The 17,598-nt window shown below is 32.1% G+C and overlaps 1 non-coding gene across 1 annotated transcript; it reads right to left on the bottom strand.

Annotated features, from left to right (window-relative positions):
* Positions 1 to 9,033: 9,033 nt before the first annotated feature.
* TRNAI-AAU (transfer RNA isoleucine (anticodon AAU)) lies at positions 9,034 to 9,107 on the bottom strand. Its single transcript has one exon. It is a non-coding gene; the product is annotated as a tRNA-Ile (tRNA).
* Between the last annotated feature and the right edge of the window lie 8,491 nt (positions 9,108 to 17,598).

The raw sequence follows: 17,598 nt of genomic DNA, 5'->3' as shown, positions 1-17,598 counted from the left end.
TTAGTTTAAAAAATAATTGAAGCATGAAAAATTCTGACGCACAAGAAGAGAGACAGTGCCACACACCTCGACATAGGAATTCTCCGTAGATTGTGTGTACTTATGTAAATTTAAGATTTTTAGTGTGTCATAGCGCCAATGACGTCCCGTGGGGGTAGGCAAATAGAGCGTCGCTTGGGGCGGCAGTTACTCGAAGGGCGGCAAATCGAGGAGAATCATTTGGTATAGAAATAACTACCTAAACTTAGTAATAACGAAAATATTTTTCCATTAATAAATTCAGCCCACTGGTTGGGAACAAAATGTATTAATTAATGACTGTATTTTTTTTGTCGAGTTCGCGATGTCTAGTTTACTTCCGTTGCCCTTCGACGTCCATGGTGACAAGAAAAGACACCGTTGTTATAGCACGGATTTACCAGACTGCCATTGACACCAAATATCGTGTTAGGGAACGGCTTCATTGGGAAGCCTTAGCCCAACACGGCGACGCAAAGGTGGAGGTCGCGCCGCATGCCAACTACCGCGGCAATAATGAACTCTAAACAATAACGTTTTAAACTGGTTGAATTTATTCAGAGTTATTTTAACATAATTGACATCGGCAGTTTATTAATTAAATGTTTAATTAACGATACGGCATTTTAAAGAGATCGACAATCATCGCGGGAGCTCCGGCGGACAGACGGTCCTGCCTTCGCCTCCCGGATATCATGCCCCGCACAAAGGGCTCACAACATCTTTTATAATTTAAGATACTTCATGTTACTGCACTTACTGGCTAACAAAATGGTTTGGCGCAGCCTTTATTAATAAATTTATATATTACAAGATATATTCATATAAGTGATATATTATTCCATAACAACCCCAATGTTAGAGTAAAGTAGCAGACTCGATGTCGGTTGCTTTACAGGCGTCGAATAATCGTGGAGTAGTTTGTTTCTTTCTTCAAGACATCGTAAAAATGTGACATCAGTTTTGAATTGAAGAACTGCGTTGACCTTGATTCAATAATCTATAAGTTGTGGCCTCGATTACATTGGTGATAAGTTCGTCTCCATAATGGTAATATTATATTGTCCTCTTCTTTGAATTGATTAAGTTTTGAGAACATCTTGGTATAGTACCTACATCAGTCGTTGATAACTAATGTTGATTTCAAATGATTTTGATTGCATTTGATGTAAAATTGTTGATTTCAAATGATTTTGATTGCATTTGATGTAAATTGTTGATTTCAAATGATTTTGATTGCATTTGATGTAATTGTTGATTTCAAATGTTTTTGATTGCATTTGATGTAAATTGTCGAGTGTCATCTTATATTTTAAATGACATCCCTTCTTCTTAAATTAACATTTTTGTTAAGTACTTCTTTTTTCCATTGATTTTGTAAATTATTTGATTTGATAATAATTGATTCCATTATAATTGTTTGATAATAATCTTTCGATAATAATATTGTTCCTTGGTTAAAACTGATTTCATAATAATTGTTTGATGATGATCATTTCGATAATAATATTTTCCTTGGTTAAAATTGATTTCACAATAATTGTTTGATGATGATCATTTCGATAATAATATTTTTCCTTGGTTAAAATTGATTTCATAATTATTGTTTATGATGATGCCTTATTAGCTTAGGCATAATATTTGTTTTTGTTACATCCATAATAAGATTCACTTTTCTCCATTTCGAATTGTGTGACATCCTTCAGTTAGTTTTTTCCAATTGGTATTTTTTTTTCGCAGATTTTTCGATTAATGCAATAATACAGGATTACAAGGAATTTGGAACATTTTGGATACAAGGATTATATAAAATTAATAGTAAAATATCCTCTAATGAGATTTGATTTGTATGTTAATTTTTTCTTAATATAACTTACATGTTATTATTAAAACAATTTGATTATTTTCTAATCATAAATCGATATTTTCGAATTAATAACGATCGAAAAATAGGTTAATTTTTTAAACCCGAATGTTTAAAATACACATTCTAATATCTCAAACAATAATAAGATACTTTTCTTATTAGATACTTGTTTACAAAATGCATTTTATTCGCATTAAAATAATATGTACCTATAGAGAGCTTTATTTTTCTCTCTCTGCATTGATTCTATGGTTTGTTTTTAATTTTGAATCTTAATTAATTAGACACATTGTTTCTTCAACAAAATTTAACACATTGACGTATATTTATTCATTCATGATAACATTACGTATGGCATCATGTTTATACTTACATTTAAAATTAGATTCTAAAATATTTCGATAGAATAAAACTAATCGACATAATACACTAAATTTAATTAGCTTTTATTAGTATGATATTAATATTTCTTTACTCTCGTGTATTTATAACTCGTTGGTAACTATCTAGTCTCTAACAATCTACTTAATTATTTGATAGATTGGAAAATTATTTATAATTGTCTAACTTGCAATATAAGTGTTATATACGCAATAATTGATTCACTGAGATTTTTAATAATTAAATGACAATAATTTGGATTTTAATTTTATAATAGACAATAACTTTACTCGAAAGATAGACTTCTTAAAACAGCTGATCTGTATTTATGTTTACAACAAAACACTTTCGATTTCTAACGGTTTTTGACAAAAGGTAGTGCAATAACCTTTAAAATTTTGGGATTTACTACACACTATTTTTTTTTTCATTGTTACCTACTAACATTCATAAACAGGTACTTCATTTTTTTGTTTACTCGCACAACTAAATGACATTTCATCGTTTCACTTTTACGATTCTTGCTTAATTTTTTCTTCTTATGAACATAATTATAGTTCCAATAATTTTGCATGTTTGCAAATATGCGTTACGCACTACATCTTAATTGATTATAAACGCATTGATTACAGAATTTAATCTGAGAGGATTTTTAACCTCGATTCATCATTCAATTTTGAGATTTTCACCTCAAATATTATACTTATGTATTTATCTATGGGATCTAATACAACGAGGATTATAACCTCTGGTTCATGAGACCTCATTTTACAAACTTAGGATTTGAAAACTAGAAAGAAAAATGTTTATTTTATTATATTTAATTGGCAGTTCGTTGCATTTAATTTCACGCATTTAATTCATTCCTCAGAATTACAATTTCTAGCTAATGCATACTATAATTTTTATAGCTATTATACTATTATAGATATAACTATTATACTATTATACTAAACTATTATACTATTATGCTATTATAGATATAACTATATATATATAACTATTATAATACCTTTGTATTATTTTATTATAGTCTAATTTGATATACAAGTATATTTTTATCTTGTTCGATTAACAGTATCTATATGAACATGAACTGTTCTAATCACTTCTTCTGACAATTAATTATTGATTGTCAACAAATTTATCTAAAAATATTACATGTTTTGTTTTACATGTATATTAATAAAATAACAAATAACAACAGTTATTATGCAATAAAAGTAATGATTTGATTAATTGATTACTTAATTCTTTTTCATTATGCTCACATTATTCATTAATTTATTTTTATTTTTAACTTCATTTATGTTTCATTCCAATGGATAAGAGAATTTATTAGATTTATTTATTAGAATTTATTAAGAAAACGTATGCTTTTAATATAGTATAATAAGTTATTACTTATACTCATTTAATTTTATTCTTTATATTCCTTATTAACACGCTTCTATATTTTACGTATAACAGAACAAAATTGTGCTTGATTGATATTTTTTATCTTGTTTTGAAATGAATACTGAAATAGATTTCATAGATTCTATGAACGCAATAATATTCTATTTATAGTTTTAACTTTTGTATAAGGTATCTAAACTAAATAATAGATTTTAAAAATTACATTGTTGTAACTGCATAGGCAAACAAATTATCTGTACTTGGCCACCGCACAAACAACTCATTGTCCGGCAAATCTCAACATCGTTAGTAAGGGTCGGCATTTACGAATACATTGTCCATTTTGGGGTTTCTTTATTCTATTGAATATTGCAATACTTTTTTTCTCTCTTAAATTGCATAATGCGGCATTTTTCACTGTAATAAATATAGCAGTTTATTGGATTTGACTTCAAAAATATTCTTGACACCATTGTCTGGGCAAATACTAAACAATTTTGTAAGTAAGGGTCGGCATTATTAATTTATTTATTGTATACCAACCGAATTTCTATGGAAATTGCAAGATTTCTTTTTACTTGCATTCGACAAACGTTCCCATGGTAATAATTAAGGCAATTTATGGGATTTTACCTAAAAGTATTCTTGATGTATATTTTTTTAATTATTGTTCGTGACAGCTATCTAGCGTCATACCTATTGATTTTTATTACGGTGTAAGGTATCTATCTATTTAATTGTCTACCTCCCTTTTCACCTGGCGTTTCACAAAAACATAACTATGTATTTTATTATGTTGGGTAAGTACACTATTTTTTTTTTATGAAAGTATTTCTTATTTTGTATTTAATTTTTGACACTCTAAACACGTCCTAGCTAATGTATAGCATTTTTTCTCCTGGAACTTTTTCGTTCTAACGTATTGTTTCGAAAAGGATTTTTTTTTCTATTCTTAGTGGTATAAGGATAACCATTGCTTAATTTTCTACGTGTGTGTTCTCAATCGATCTTATAAATTTGATTTAATTTGAAATAATTCATTCCATACATTTATCTACCATTTTCTCAATTCTCATTTTTTACTTTACGATATAAAACAATATTTCTCTAACCCTTCTATTTTTATTCTCCTCTCTTATCACTGACGATATCTTACATTTTAACAAAACTACCTAAAATACAGCTCAAGATTTCGCGTTTCTTTCACTATATAATATAAAGTGTCTTGGCAAGAACTATCATTACAGCGATTATATTTGTAAGTGTAATTCAATCGAACCCACCAAATATAGATAAGGTTTTATGCTTTCGCATCAATTAATTATGACAATAATTAATTATCAATATAATATGAAGATTTACGCAACACGTTAAAATCTATTTACCACTTATTTGATTTCCAATTTACGTATAATTGAGAACTGATTGGCAATATTATTTTTCTTCTTGTCATAAATCACATGACTATAATATTTAATTTTATAAGAGAACACTCCACTTGGTTTTTTGATGCTTGTACATAATATAGAAGATCGTTTGATCTCTAAGCGCATTTAATCGATAAAGATTATAAAAACTCGTAAAACTCGGCATACGGTTTCAAATTGACACATTTTGTCATCACGCATTTTTTTTCAGGGAAACACAATTATTTTTAATTATTTTATCCACTTTTTAATTAGCATTAGATTGCCTAATGTAGTTTTTCCTGGGCTACATTCTTGTATTTCTTTGAATACCTATATTCATTGACACATTTTGTCATTTATTATACGTTTCTTTTCACGGAAACGAGAATTTTAATAATTCTTTCTTTTATTTCATTAGCATTAGTTTGCTTAATGTAGTTTTTACTGGACCACATTTTCGTATTTCTTTGAATACCTATATTCATTGACACATTTTGTCATTTATTATCCGTTTCTTTTCACGGAAATACGAATTTTAATAATTCTTTCTTTCATTTAATTAGCATTAGTTTAATGCTTAATGTAGTTTTTACTGGACCACATTTTCGTATTTAATTGAATACATTCATTTAACATTTAGCGAACACAATTGAACTCATCTTACTTCACAATTTAACTTTGAAAACATGAAATTTAAATTTATAAAAGACATAATCTACATGTACTATGCTTTCTCGCGTGTAGATATTACGCAAACTATAATAGGTTTTTTTTCTACAATATTGATTGATTATAGTAACTTTTATCACCTGAACACTATCCCAACAATGTTATGGCACGGATTAACCAGTCTGCCATAATTATTTTAAAATAAGTAGTTCACGATTTTATCATATTAAAAAATAATTTATTTAACAATTGTCTTAAACAGGTATTTAACACACGAAATTTCGTATGGGATCTGTAACAAAGTCATCATAAGATAATATTTTAATATGAAGCTTATAAAACACAGTTATCATATAATAATCATATTTTGCATGTGTTATTTCCCTTTATTTATTTTTTTGGGAGTTTACAAAGAACTTTGATACTTAAAAAAATTGACATTTCAGTCTATTTAAATTATTCGCTTGCTTTATGTTAATTACTATTTTATCTTGAAAATTTATTTCAATACATTTTAATAACGTAATTTTGATACTTGTCTTTAACTGACAACCTACGATAATTGATTATTTATAATTCCGTAGTGAAAACTGAGTATTATTAATATATTATATTTAATACATTAATAATTGATTATTTATAATTCCGTAGGGAAAACTGAGTATTATATATTATTTTTAATACATTATTAATTTTTGATTTATAACGAATTTTAATTTGATACATTTTGATTTATAACGAATACCTACTGACGATTCTAATATTCGTTATTCCTACATTTCTGATCTAAGCAATAATAACTTTCTAACTTCGATTTAGATTAGTTTCACACATAAGGATAATTTATGAGAGTGTACTTTTAATTAATACAATCGTAACAGATGACTATTCTGCACATCTAACTATTCCGGTTATATCCGAGATATAGTTATTAATAATTCATAAAACGTATTAATTTTGCTATAGCAACAATGCTTAGATTTTTAACACTTGATTTTATTTTGCAGACAAATGAAACCCATTATGATTTTTGACACTTAGTCGATAATTCAAAAATTAAACGTATTACTTTAATTATAGATTCAGTATTTAACTTCTTGACATTTGATTTTAAAATATTTTATAGTTGCAAAATTATTAATTACGCAATTTATTATGCGATATTAATCTAATAATGAAATACTGATAAATTGATAAGAAAACATACATAACACCAAATATAATACAATATAATTGGGATAGGTAAGTACATGGGAATGGACATTGCAACAAATCGAGTTGATTAACTTGATTGACTCACGGTTTTGCTGTCTCACTGGTACTTTTGCTGTTTCCATCTTTTCTTCATTAATTAATGTATGTTTACGGATTCTTCATGAGATGATCTTATTGTCAGGTTTTCTCATCTCATCTCATCTCGTCTTATCTCGTCTCATCTCATCTCATCTCGTCTCATCACGTCTCGTCTCATCTCATCTCGTCTCGTCTAATCACGTCTCGTCTCATCGCACTGTCTGACACCAATTTAATGTTATAGCACGGATTTACCAGACTGCCATTGACACCAAATATCGTGTTAGGGAACGGCTTCATTGGGAAGCCTTAGCCCAACACGGCAACGCAAAGGTGGAGGTCGCGCCGCATGCCAACTACCGCGGCAATAATGAACTCTAAACAATAACGTTTTAAACTGGTTGAATTTATTCAGAGTTATTTTAACATAATTGACATCGGCAGTTTATTAATTAAATGTTTAATTAACGATACGGCATTTTAAAGAGATCGACAATCATCGCGGGAGCTCCGGCGGACAGACGGTCCTGCCTTCGCCTCCCGGATATCAAGCCCCGAACAAAGGGCTCACAACATCTTTTATAATTTAAGATACTTCATGTTACTGCACTTACTGGCTAACAAAATGGTTTGGCGCAGCCTTTATTAATAAATTTATATATTACAAGATATATTCATATAAGTGATATATTATTCCATAACACCGTGCACGGATGATACAAAATACCGTATAAAAAATGGGGTGAGATTTTGGCGTTGCCCAGGGGAGGCATTTTGTTTAGGGACGTCACTGCATAGCGCCTGAACACGTGCATAGATATACTGCCAGCAATAGTGCGTATATCGCGGCCATAACAAGAAAATGTACTGTTAACAAGTATTAATTATCCTGCAGCGCTCGAAATGGAAAATTTGACGAACTGGAACGCTTGATAATTATACGAAAATATCAACATAGATAGATATCTAATTTTATATGTATTTTATAAAAATAATTGTGTTAGATTTTTGTTATAGGTACCTACTTATAGTCTATCACGGTCTCAGACGGTTAAAATATTTTTCCACGAGACGAAGCCATAATTTTGGAGGTTTTATGAACCGGAATGGCGTTCCTGTGCGCGCCGGTCCATTTCGATCTCTGTGAAGTTGGCAAGATTTCATGCATGAATCAATAAGTTCGGAAGCTTCTGAATTACTCACTGTCAGCAGCAAGTCAATGCACGTGTATAGAGGGGGTAAGTTTTTATAATCTGTTTACGAACAATACAAATTAATGAAATGAATACACAATTCTCATTTTGTTCCCCACAAAATCTTATCTTACGAAACAATTTATAACGCAGAATGAGTCCGCTAGATGGCAATCTTTCGAGAAAAAAGAGTTTATTTTCTATGTCAAATACTTTATAATATTATTGTAGGTACTTACCTAAATAATTATAAAGTGGAAAATATAGTAAGTAATAATTGATTTATTTTAAATACGTTGCCAGTGGATTACGAACAGGGTTTACGGTCCCACCGAAGAAATAATGTGTGAAGTACCTAATATTTTTTTCCACCATTTAAAAATAATACCTAAATGGTAACAGTATAATTTTATTATTATAAGCATTCAATAATTAATTCTACTACGTAATACTTACTCAAAATAGTCTAATAATAACGATTAAAATGACCTTATTTAAAATAAAATATTATTCGCTGTTTCCAGACCGATTAAAATATCGCTGACTGTTTGTGCCAGAAGCAATGATTTCAATGAATCATTAGTATTATAAAAATATATTTATAAACAGTTCGCATTATCCGCATTAAACAAAATTACATGTTATCGAAAAATTTCATCGAATTCTAGACCAACAGGGATGTGCAAAGTTCAATAGTATCACGTTCTTATAAAGTGATACGTTCATTCATTTGCAGCCCATGCGCACGTGATATTGATAAGAAAAAAATGTAAACACAAAAATGTTTGAACGTTGAAAAAAAAATTGGCCCATGAGGGGATCGAACCCGCGACCTTCGCGTTATTAGCACGACGCTCTAACCAACTGAGCTAATGGGCCGGATGCTCTGAGCGGCAAAATTTATGAATTTAAGATAATACACATAACGTTACCAGTTTTTCATTTTACTAGTAAATTTTCTGATACATAGGTAGTTATATTATTATAAATTATTATTATATCCAATTATATGATGTAGGACATTGGATGTAAAAGAAATAATAAATAAGAAAAAGAGAACAAATTGAGAGATAAATTGGTTTTAGGTACTTACATAATATTTTTGTAGCAGTGATTTTCTTTGAAGAAAATGACGCAACCGATTCATAGGAAAAATTAAAAGGGCCTTCCAAACAGTTCAAAACCAGTGATAAAATTATTACCAAAATGTCAAAAATCTATAAAATGGATTATATTTCTGACAAATTGATAATTTAATTCTTTGATTAAGTAGGTAGGTAGGTAGGTAAATCGATTTAGATTTTATGGAACAAACGCTCGAATGCGAATACAAATGCGACTGACAATGTTAAAATCAGTCACGTCCCTTATGAATATGCAGATCATGCGTTGCTAATGGGCAACCAAATTAAGAGAGAACTTGCTAAAATTATATAAGTACATACCTACATCTATTGAGTATATTTCATAGACACGAAATTGTTAATTAGTGCCCCTCAATGTTACTAACCGCGTCTCTCTGCCCTTAAATAAAATTAAAAACAAACGAGTTGAAATTGCCCAGATTGCGATTTCTTCTACTGCGCTCGAATTGCTTAGGGTAAATTTTATTATTGTTACCATTATTATTTCCGACTGCTCTTACATGAAGCCTATTGCATCGTTTTCATGACGCTTGACGTCGCTCTACTACAAAACTAAGTACCGAACTTCACGCTTATGTAGTACTTACGTTTTTTATGCCTACATATTTTTAATACAGTGAGTAGGTACCTAGACCTAGATAGATTCAATTTAAATTTCGAATATTAGATTACCTATGTGTTGTAGGTAAAGACGGCGAAAGTAAAATGGTTATACCTACATACAAATTATATTGTTAGCTAGGTACAAGAGGTTGTACGTAGTAAGTACATATTGATTTTCTCGATGCGGCACGGCAGCCTTGCAGACTTGTAATTCGGCCTTCAATCTCGTTTACGGTGAGCCGTGACGTAGATGGCGCCCTTGGGGTTACGTCGCTCCCTTGGAAAAGCGACGGAAGGGCGCGGTCAAGGAAACCTCGGGAAATTCAAAATATTCATGGACACAGGCAAAATAAAGGTCACCCATCTTAGTGTAGTGATTGTAGGGAGTGATTTTACTATCGTCGGTTTTCTAGCTAGAAACTTATTTCTTTCCACACAAGTAACTTAAATTATTGTTTGTGGCTTCAAGTAAAATTTCCCGATTTAAAACATTTTAAGCCTCTTTTAAGCTCATTTTTGAAGTGTCTGTGATGGAGAGTTCATTGTAACACATTTTTTTTTATTTTTTCTCCATTTAATGACTTCTCCATCTTCGTGCTGTTGTAGTTTTGTAAACATTATTTAAACATTTCCTGGGGGTACATGGTACATGGCAACCAGTGACGCGTGACGGTCGGCCGGTCATCCTTTGCAAAGGGGCGGTACGATATAAAGGGCGGCGAATGAAGGAACGCATACAAATACCACAACTGTTGAGGGCAGTGGTGGTTTCCTATGAAACAATCAATCGACATTTTAATTTACATATTAATAATCGAAGCATAATTATTGTTGTATTACAATACACATTATTACGCAGTTCAAAAATACGTGACCTGGGCAATAAATGTCTCATGGCAATGGCAATCAATTGCAATTTCAAAATCACTTTACTTTCATATTCACCGGTCTTGCAATGGACTCTTCATGTATTTATAGGTATATCGTAATGGCGGTTTATCGGACATTTTTACAAGGATGTCTATAAACCTGTAAGCACCACATACCTTCACGCAAACTACTACTGCTTGAGAGCACCTAGGTTTTGTGAAAATGTTCCAATATGTCAGATACCTAATTATCGATTTAAAGTGAGGTAATGTTAAGTAGATACATAACGAATTCGCGCGTAAATTTGCAACTAAAAATGAAAGGTAATGATGACATTTAAGGGCGGCACTTTGCCCAAGGACGTCACTGATGGCATGGTTGGATTGAAACCTCTCTATATCGTGTTGAGAATTTTTAATACTTAAAATTAATAAACTTCATGTCAAAATATGCTGCATTAATTAAAATAAAACACAATATGCATGCCCCCCACATCCTGAAGCGGCCCCCCAGGCTAGAATCTTTGGCGGGCCCCCCTACCTATCGCTAAAGTTAAAGGCAGTGAGACTATCTACAGTTGTATATTCCAAATATAATGTTCGAGGTAAAAATTAGGGTTTTTAATACTTAATTTTTAATGCACCCACTTGAATTATGGAGTTATCGAATATTGACAAACAATAATAAAAAATTACATCGCACAACCACATAATTAAAAATTTTAATTATGGTGTAAGTGAAATAGCGCCGCAGGTGTCATTTTTTTACAATTAGTGCAATTTTGTGATGTGTGTTTTCTCACTTGGTTGGTCAATTCGCCAGGTCGGGCCCCCCTTAAGGCAGGGCCCCCAGGCTAGAGCCCTCTCAGCCCCCCTTGTGGGGGCCATGACAATATGTATAATACAGTATGATAGTATTTTAATCCACAAAAATTAAAAACGATTAGGGCCAGTTTCTACGGCTCAGAAGGAAGGGACACTGATTGTCAACTACATAACAAAATCTGCCCTGATCGTTAATGAACGAGTAGGGACGTCATATTGGCGTGGGGTTGAAATCAATCGCAGTGTGTATATATTTAAAATTGGCGACGTCACAAAAATAATAGGAGTTAAGAATTTACTTTGCCCACGCAATTTGTAACTTTTAGCGATGATTATATAATTTATATTTAAAAGTTATAAATAGCAATTTTTAAAACCGGTAGGAGGTATAATAATAACATTAACTTCAGGACTGACGTCACTGCGAAATAGGTACTTGTATTTTAGCCAATAATTCAATAGAAGTCGTTTGATATGAAATGATACACTTTTTAAAAATAATGATATAGGTATGACACTGGTAAAAAAAATAATTTGACTTTGACTAGTAGGCGTGGCGTATTGATAGATGATTATTTTTGTTATTGACTTTTATAAGTTTTATCTTTTTATATTTATATCATTATCAAAATCTTGTACCTACAAAATGCTATCTTTAATAATATGACATTTGCAAAAAGGTATAATTATTACACATTAAAATATTGTACTTAATCATATCATTGATTGCAATATTTATTTGATGAGGATTTTCAGATTTCTCCGTGGCTGACGAATTTACTTCCATCTTTATAATAACAAATGACGTTCTGTCGTGAATAAACACCTAGGAGGCGCGCACATAGAAAAATGGTTCAGGGATGTGTTCCATTTTGAAAAAATATCTATTAAGTACCTACCATTTATTATTACTTTTTAGGGCAACACAAACACAGATCCCTCCAAACCAACCCGTGTTGCACACTCGGTTTCAATCGAGCGATCACGTGACATTTTTAAGGTAGCGAAGGGGTGGGGTTGACAAAATCTAACAGGTGCCACAGATTTCCATATTTACCCCATTAACTATGTACTTTCAGGTCTGAAACCCCCCCCCCGCCAGAAACCGAAAAAATAAAAAAATATTTAAGTAGTAGAATAGAACATTACTTCTTTTTTGTAAGCACTTACTTCGTGACTGAGGATTTGATCAGCTTTCCCATCAGTTAGACCAACATCATTCGCCATTCTACGACACGTAAGACCACTCGCCCGCGGCACTCACGAATTAGTGCGCTGATGGCTGTGGCACTATTTGGGGGACCCCTTATGTTTTTTTAAACAAATGTGTCGGTATTTTCTAACTAAGCAAGCGCATCGTCTGCTTCATGGAAAACTACTACTGCTTTCAAAAGTTGTAATGACCGTATTCGTTTCTTCATTTGCCACCCTTTATAACTTACCGCCCCTAAGCAATGGATGGCCTGCCTAACCCCCACAAGACGTCACTGGATGCTCATAAATAACTCGTGATCCACCTATCTGCACTGGGGAATACTGGGAGTAGGTACAAAATGACATTTGTAAAAAAACAATGTAAAACAAAATATTATTTTTTTTGAATTATTAAAACTTTACCGTGCCTAACTGTTATGTTATAGTACTTATTTGAAACGCTTTACTTACATAATCAAAACAAACCGTGCATAGTAGGTGGCAAAAGTAGCAACGTTCATTATAGCGCCTATGCACGTGCAGTTATTTACTGGCAGCAATAGTGTGTATTTTAAACTATCGTGACACTGGTTACACCTAAAAGTGTTGACCGTCTCTCCAATCTCATTCTTCAAGAGTAAGTGAGACGCGATTGTTGTCATTTTATGGTACTATTTGACAGGTCGTTAAAATTGGTTAACCTCAAAACCAATCTCTCCACCGTGTAGTTTGTTTTTTTGCCGGCAGGTTCGCCACTATCGGTCTACTGCACAGGCGCAGATCGAAAAAATCCCAAATGTCGCATGACAATTCAGAAGCTTCCGAACTTTTTTGATTCATGCATGCAATCTTGCAACTTGCGTGACAATACGTGTTACACGTGCATTTTCTTGTTATGGCCGCGTCAGCAGTAAATCCATGCACGTGTAAACGGGGTAAATACTGACCAATAAATTCAACAATTTTTATTCCTTCATCCATTGTTGCTATATTTTTTCTCGTGAGTAAAAGTCTTGCTAGGTCGGTCTAGGGATTCCAATCCCGGGATCCCGAGCTATTTTCGATACCTATGAATCCCGGGATTGATAAACATAATCACGAAACTTTCGGGATTGATTTTTTTATCAATTTTTATGGAAAATAAAATAAAAAAGAAAATATAACAGAATATAAATACTTTTAATAACAAATAACTACATTAGAAATAAACTGAGTTTGAATAAGTTTGATTTATACCCACGTGTAAGTTGCCGATTCATTTTATTTTTTCATATAAATTAATAAAAATGAGAAAGATTGGAAAAAACAATGCTTCGCACTAAACAAAGTTATTCCACCATAATCTCATACTTTTTACGGCAGTTTCATGTTTGGCTGACTAATTAGATTTATGAAGCGGAAATGCCATAAGTACACCATGATTTGCTTTACTATTTTAAATCTCGCTAACCCATTCATTAAGTCTTTACTATCAAAAACAGCAATCTCATATTAAATTCACATTATTATTTGTATTACAATATTATTTACTCCATTAAACTTATGTATTTCCAAGATTGAACGTATACAATATTAACAATGAATGGACCCCCAAATGGATCCCAACGGACCAGTTGGGAATCACTGGTGTACCTATAATACAATATTATAATTATTATTAACCGGTCTATTGCGGTCTCAGTCGCACTAATGGCTGCAGATGCTTCCAGCCGAATGGAACGGCGGAACGCTATGCTGAATCGGCCGAACGCGGGCGTTTTCGGTTCGACGGATGTTCGGTCGTGGCAACAACGTAAAACGACCGGCCTATTCTGACGCAGGACGTTCGCCGATGTGTACGTGTACCTACGCTAGTTTGTAAATTTTGAATCAATCAAATTTGATAATGTTTGATACCGAAAGGTTCATACTCGAGGTTAACATTAGAAATAGTCTGTGGAACAGCAAAGATAAGTCTTACAATGATAGAATCGCCAAGAGAAGGGAATGGGAAGAAATCGGGGAGATTTTTAATAAGAACTGGAGCTCGTTTACAACGGAACAAAAACAACAAACAGGTATGTGGGATCTGAGTATACCGGGCCTTGTTATTTTATTACTTGTAGGAACATAAAATTACAGTGACAACTTTACTGACAATCTTTTGTTGATATAAATATTATAAATAAAGGAGTTCATATACGTTCTTCCTGTGCGTCGATTTAAAGTAAAGTTGTCTTTTTTAAATTTTCCATCAAAATTATTTTTTTTATCAATTTCCGTCTAGTCCATGGGTTCTCATGTGCAGCCACCAGTGCTTTACAGAATAATATACTTATCAAAAATTTATTTATAAAATTAGTTGACACATAACTTGTCTTAAATTTCTTTCCACGCTCAAATGATCCATAATATGTTTTTGTGATGAGATCATGACGTGTGAAATAGTCCGTTTTTGAGAATAAAGTCAATTCAAAGAATTGGTAACAATTGCTTATTATTGTCGATTTTTCCTACTACTGTATACTGTGAAAGATCATTCAGTGTAATACACTTAATAAAAAACAAATATCGAAGATAGTTGACACTGTTGACAGCTGATGTAAACTTAGAAGCAGCCATGCGGCTCGCATTGGAAAAAAGGAAAATTGACGAAATTGACGAATTTCCATTTGCATTATTTTTAAATAAATATATATGTACTTATTAAAATGTTCAAATGTCTTTTATTAAATGGTCATAAATAAATTGATCCATTTTTTTTAGTAAATACAATTTAGCTTTAATTTTTTCAATCACAACAAAAGTGAAATTTGGTGCGGCCACCAGACGTTTCCATAGAATTGTCAATATCAATTGTGCGGCCACAGTTAAATTTCACATGAGAACCACTGGTCTAGTCGGATTCAAATTCACGAGCCCATTTTGTTTACTTTTTTATTGTTGGGACAGAAACAAAGGGAACAGTGCATAGTAGGCGGTCAAAAGCATTCTGTATTAGTGTTACGTGATATTTAATGAAGCTAAACTAAAATACTTCCATGCTCTCGCGGAACCCAATTGGAAATCACTGAAGTGTCGATATTTTTTTCCAGTCGATGACTTACTAAAAAAGTGGAAACATCTTAGAGACTATTATGTCCGTGAAAAGAAAAAGTTGGGAGCCAGCGCAACTGGTAGAAAGAGAAAAACTCCATACGTGGAAATGCTGACTTTTTTGGACGTAGCAAGAGAGTCCAGACCGATTTCAGAAAACATTGAGAGTCCTGTCCAAAATATCGGCGAGAACTCTCCCATCGAAGAAGACGATAAATCTAAAATTGAAATTTTACCTGAAACAGTATATCTGAAAGCGCTGCCACCTTTAATTGAAGAAAGCACTGCACCTGTAATTTTACAGGCAAACAAAAAACGAAAAATGACCGTGTTTCAAAAAACTCTAACTAAAATGATGACAGAGAAAACAGAAGATAATCCCGACAAGAGTTTTTTAATGTCATTACTGCCGGAAATGAAAAAAATGAGTGATCGTGAAAATTTTGAATTTCGTTTGGAAATCATGAATGTATTGAAAAAAATTAGATATGCACCAGATTCTATTGCAGAAAGTTTACCAGCCAAAGTTCCAAAGGGGTCAAAGTCTAAATAAAGATAGGCAATAATAAATTTCAAGTGTATTATACCCCTTAGAATTGCAAGTAGGTACCTATCTATAATTCCACTAAAGCTGATCTTTGAGACCACTCTAATACCGCACATTATTATAAGACAGATTAATAAGATAAAAAATGTGAGAACCAGTTGCCCTGAACCAAGGTTCTATTATTTTATGACACAACCCATAGAATAGAACATGACATATTCTTCATCACATATTTCTCCACAGTCCACACTACCTGGTTCCTTTACTGGTCACCACATTAACTAACTACCCAAGTTAAAAAAAATATCCTCAAAAATCATGGACTTCCTTAGATTTTTTGATTCTTGTCTGTTTAGTCGAAGCCAGCGGCAAATAAATGTTGAAAAAATGCCGATATACTGAATTATTTGTTAGGTTAGGGTTAGGTTATCATTCTTGAATTCATGAGTATTCATGACAATGCCGCTGTTCCTGCCTGGCTTCCAGTAAACAGACTGGTACAGATTTTTTTAAAATTTATTTAAGAAGTCTCAGTTGAGGCTTATTTAGCTGTGTACATTTATATAACTACTGTTATTAGTTAATTTTAAATAAAAACAAACCAAAAATACATAAATATTATTCATAAGGGGTAGGTAGGTACCTCCATAATAATTACAATGTTAGCATCAGTCATGTGGTATTATAATAATTTATAGTTAGAGATTATATACATTTGGATACACAATTTCATTAGACTAAGATTAGGTAAATGAGTATGTACTTATATTTTTCAAGTATTTTGACTGTTTTATATTTTTGTTTGAAATAAATGAATTTAATTTTCGCACTTTTTTAACTGTTAATCAGAATTGAAAGAAATACATTGTATGTTTGTGCGTAGATGGTAGCGACGGAACCTAGGGGCGGCAGGTTATATGAAAGTATGGTGAAGCAGGCAAGTATGGTAAAAAAGTATGGTGAGGCAGGCTGGTAATCAAATTGTGGCAAAATATCTACGTTAACATTATGTTATATGGGTACATTATAATGACCAAAGCAAATTCTACGTGGTGCCCTGCATTTATTTTATCGCATTGCTATTTCTCGTAAGTTGTCGGCTATTATTGGCC

The sequence above is a fragment of the Rhyacophila brunnea genome, unplaced genomic scaffold (assembly GCF_057557595.1).
Source record: "Rhyacophila brunnea isolate RB1 unplaced genomic scaffold, BYU_Rbru_1.0 scaffold_5, whole genome shotgun sequence".
Classification (NCBI taxonomy): domain Eukaryota; kingdom Metazoa; phylum Arthropoda; class Insecta; order Trichoptera; family Rhyacophilidae; genus Rhyacophila; species Rhyacophila brunnea.
This window is presented reverse-complemented; position numbering and strand designations above follow the sequence as displayed.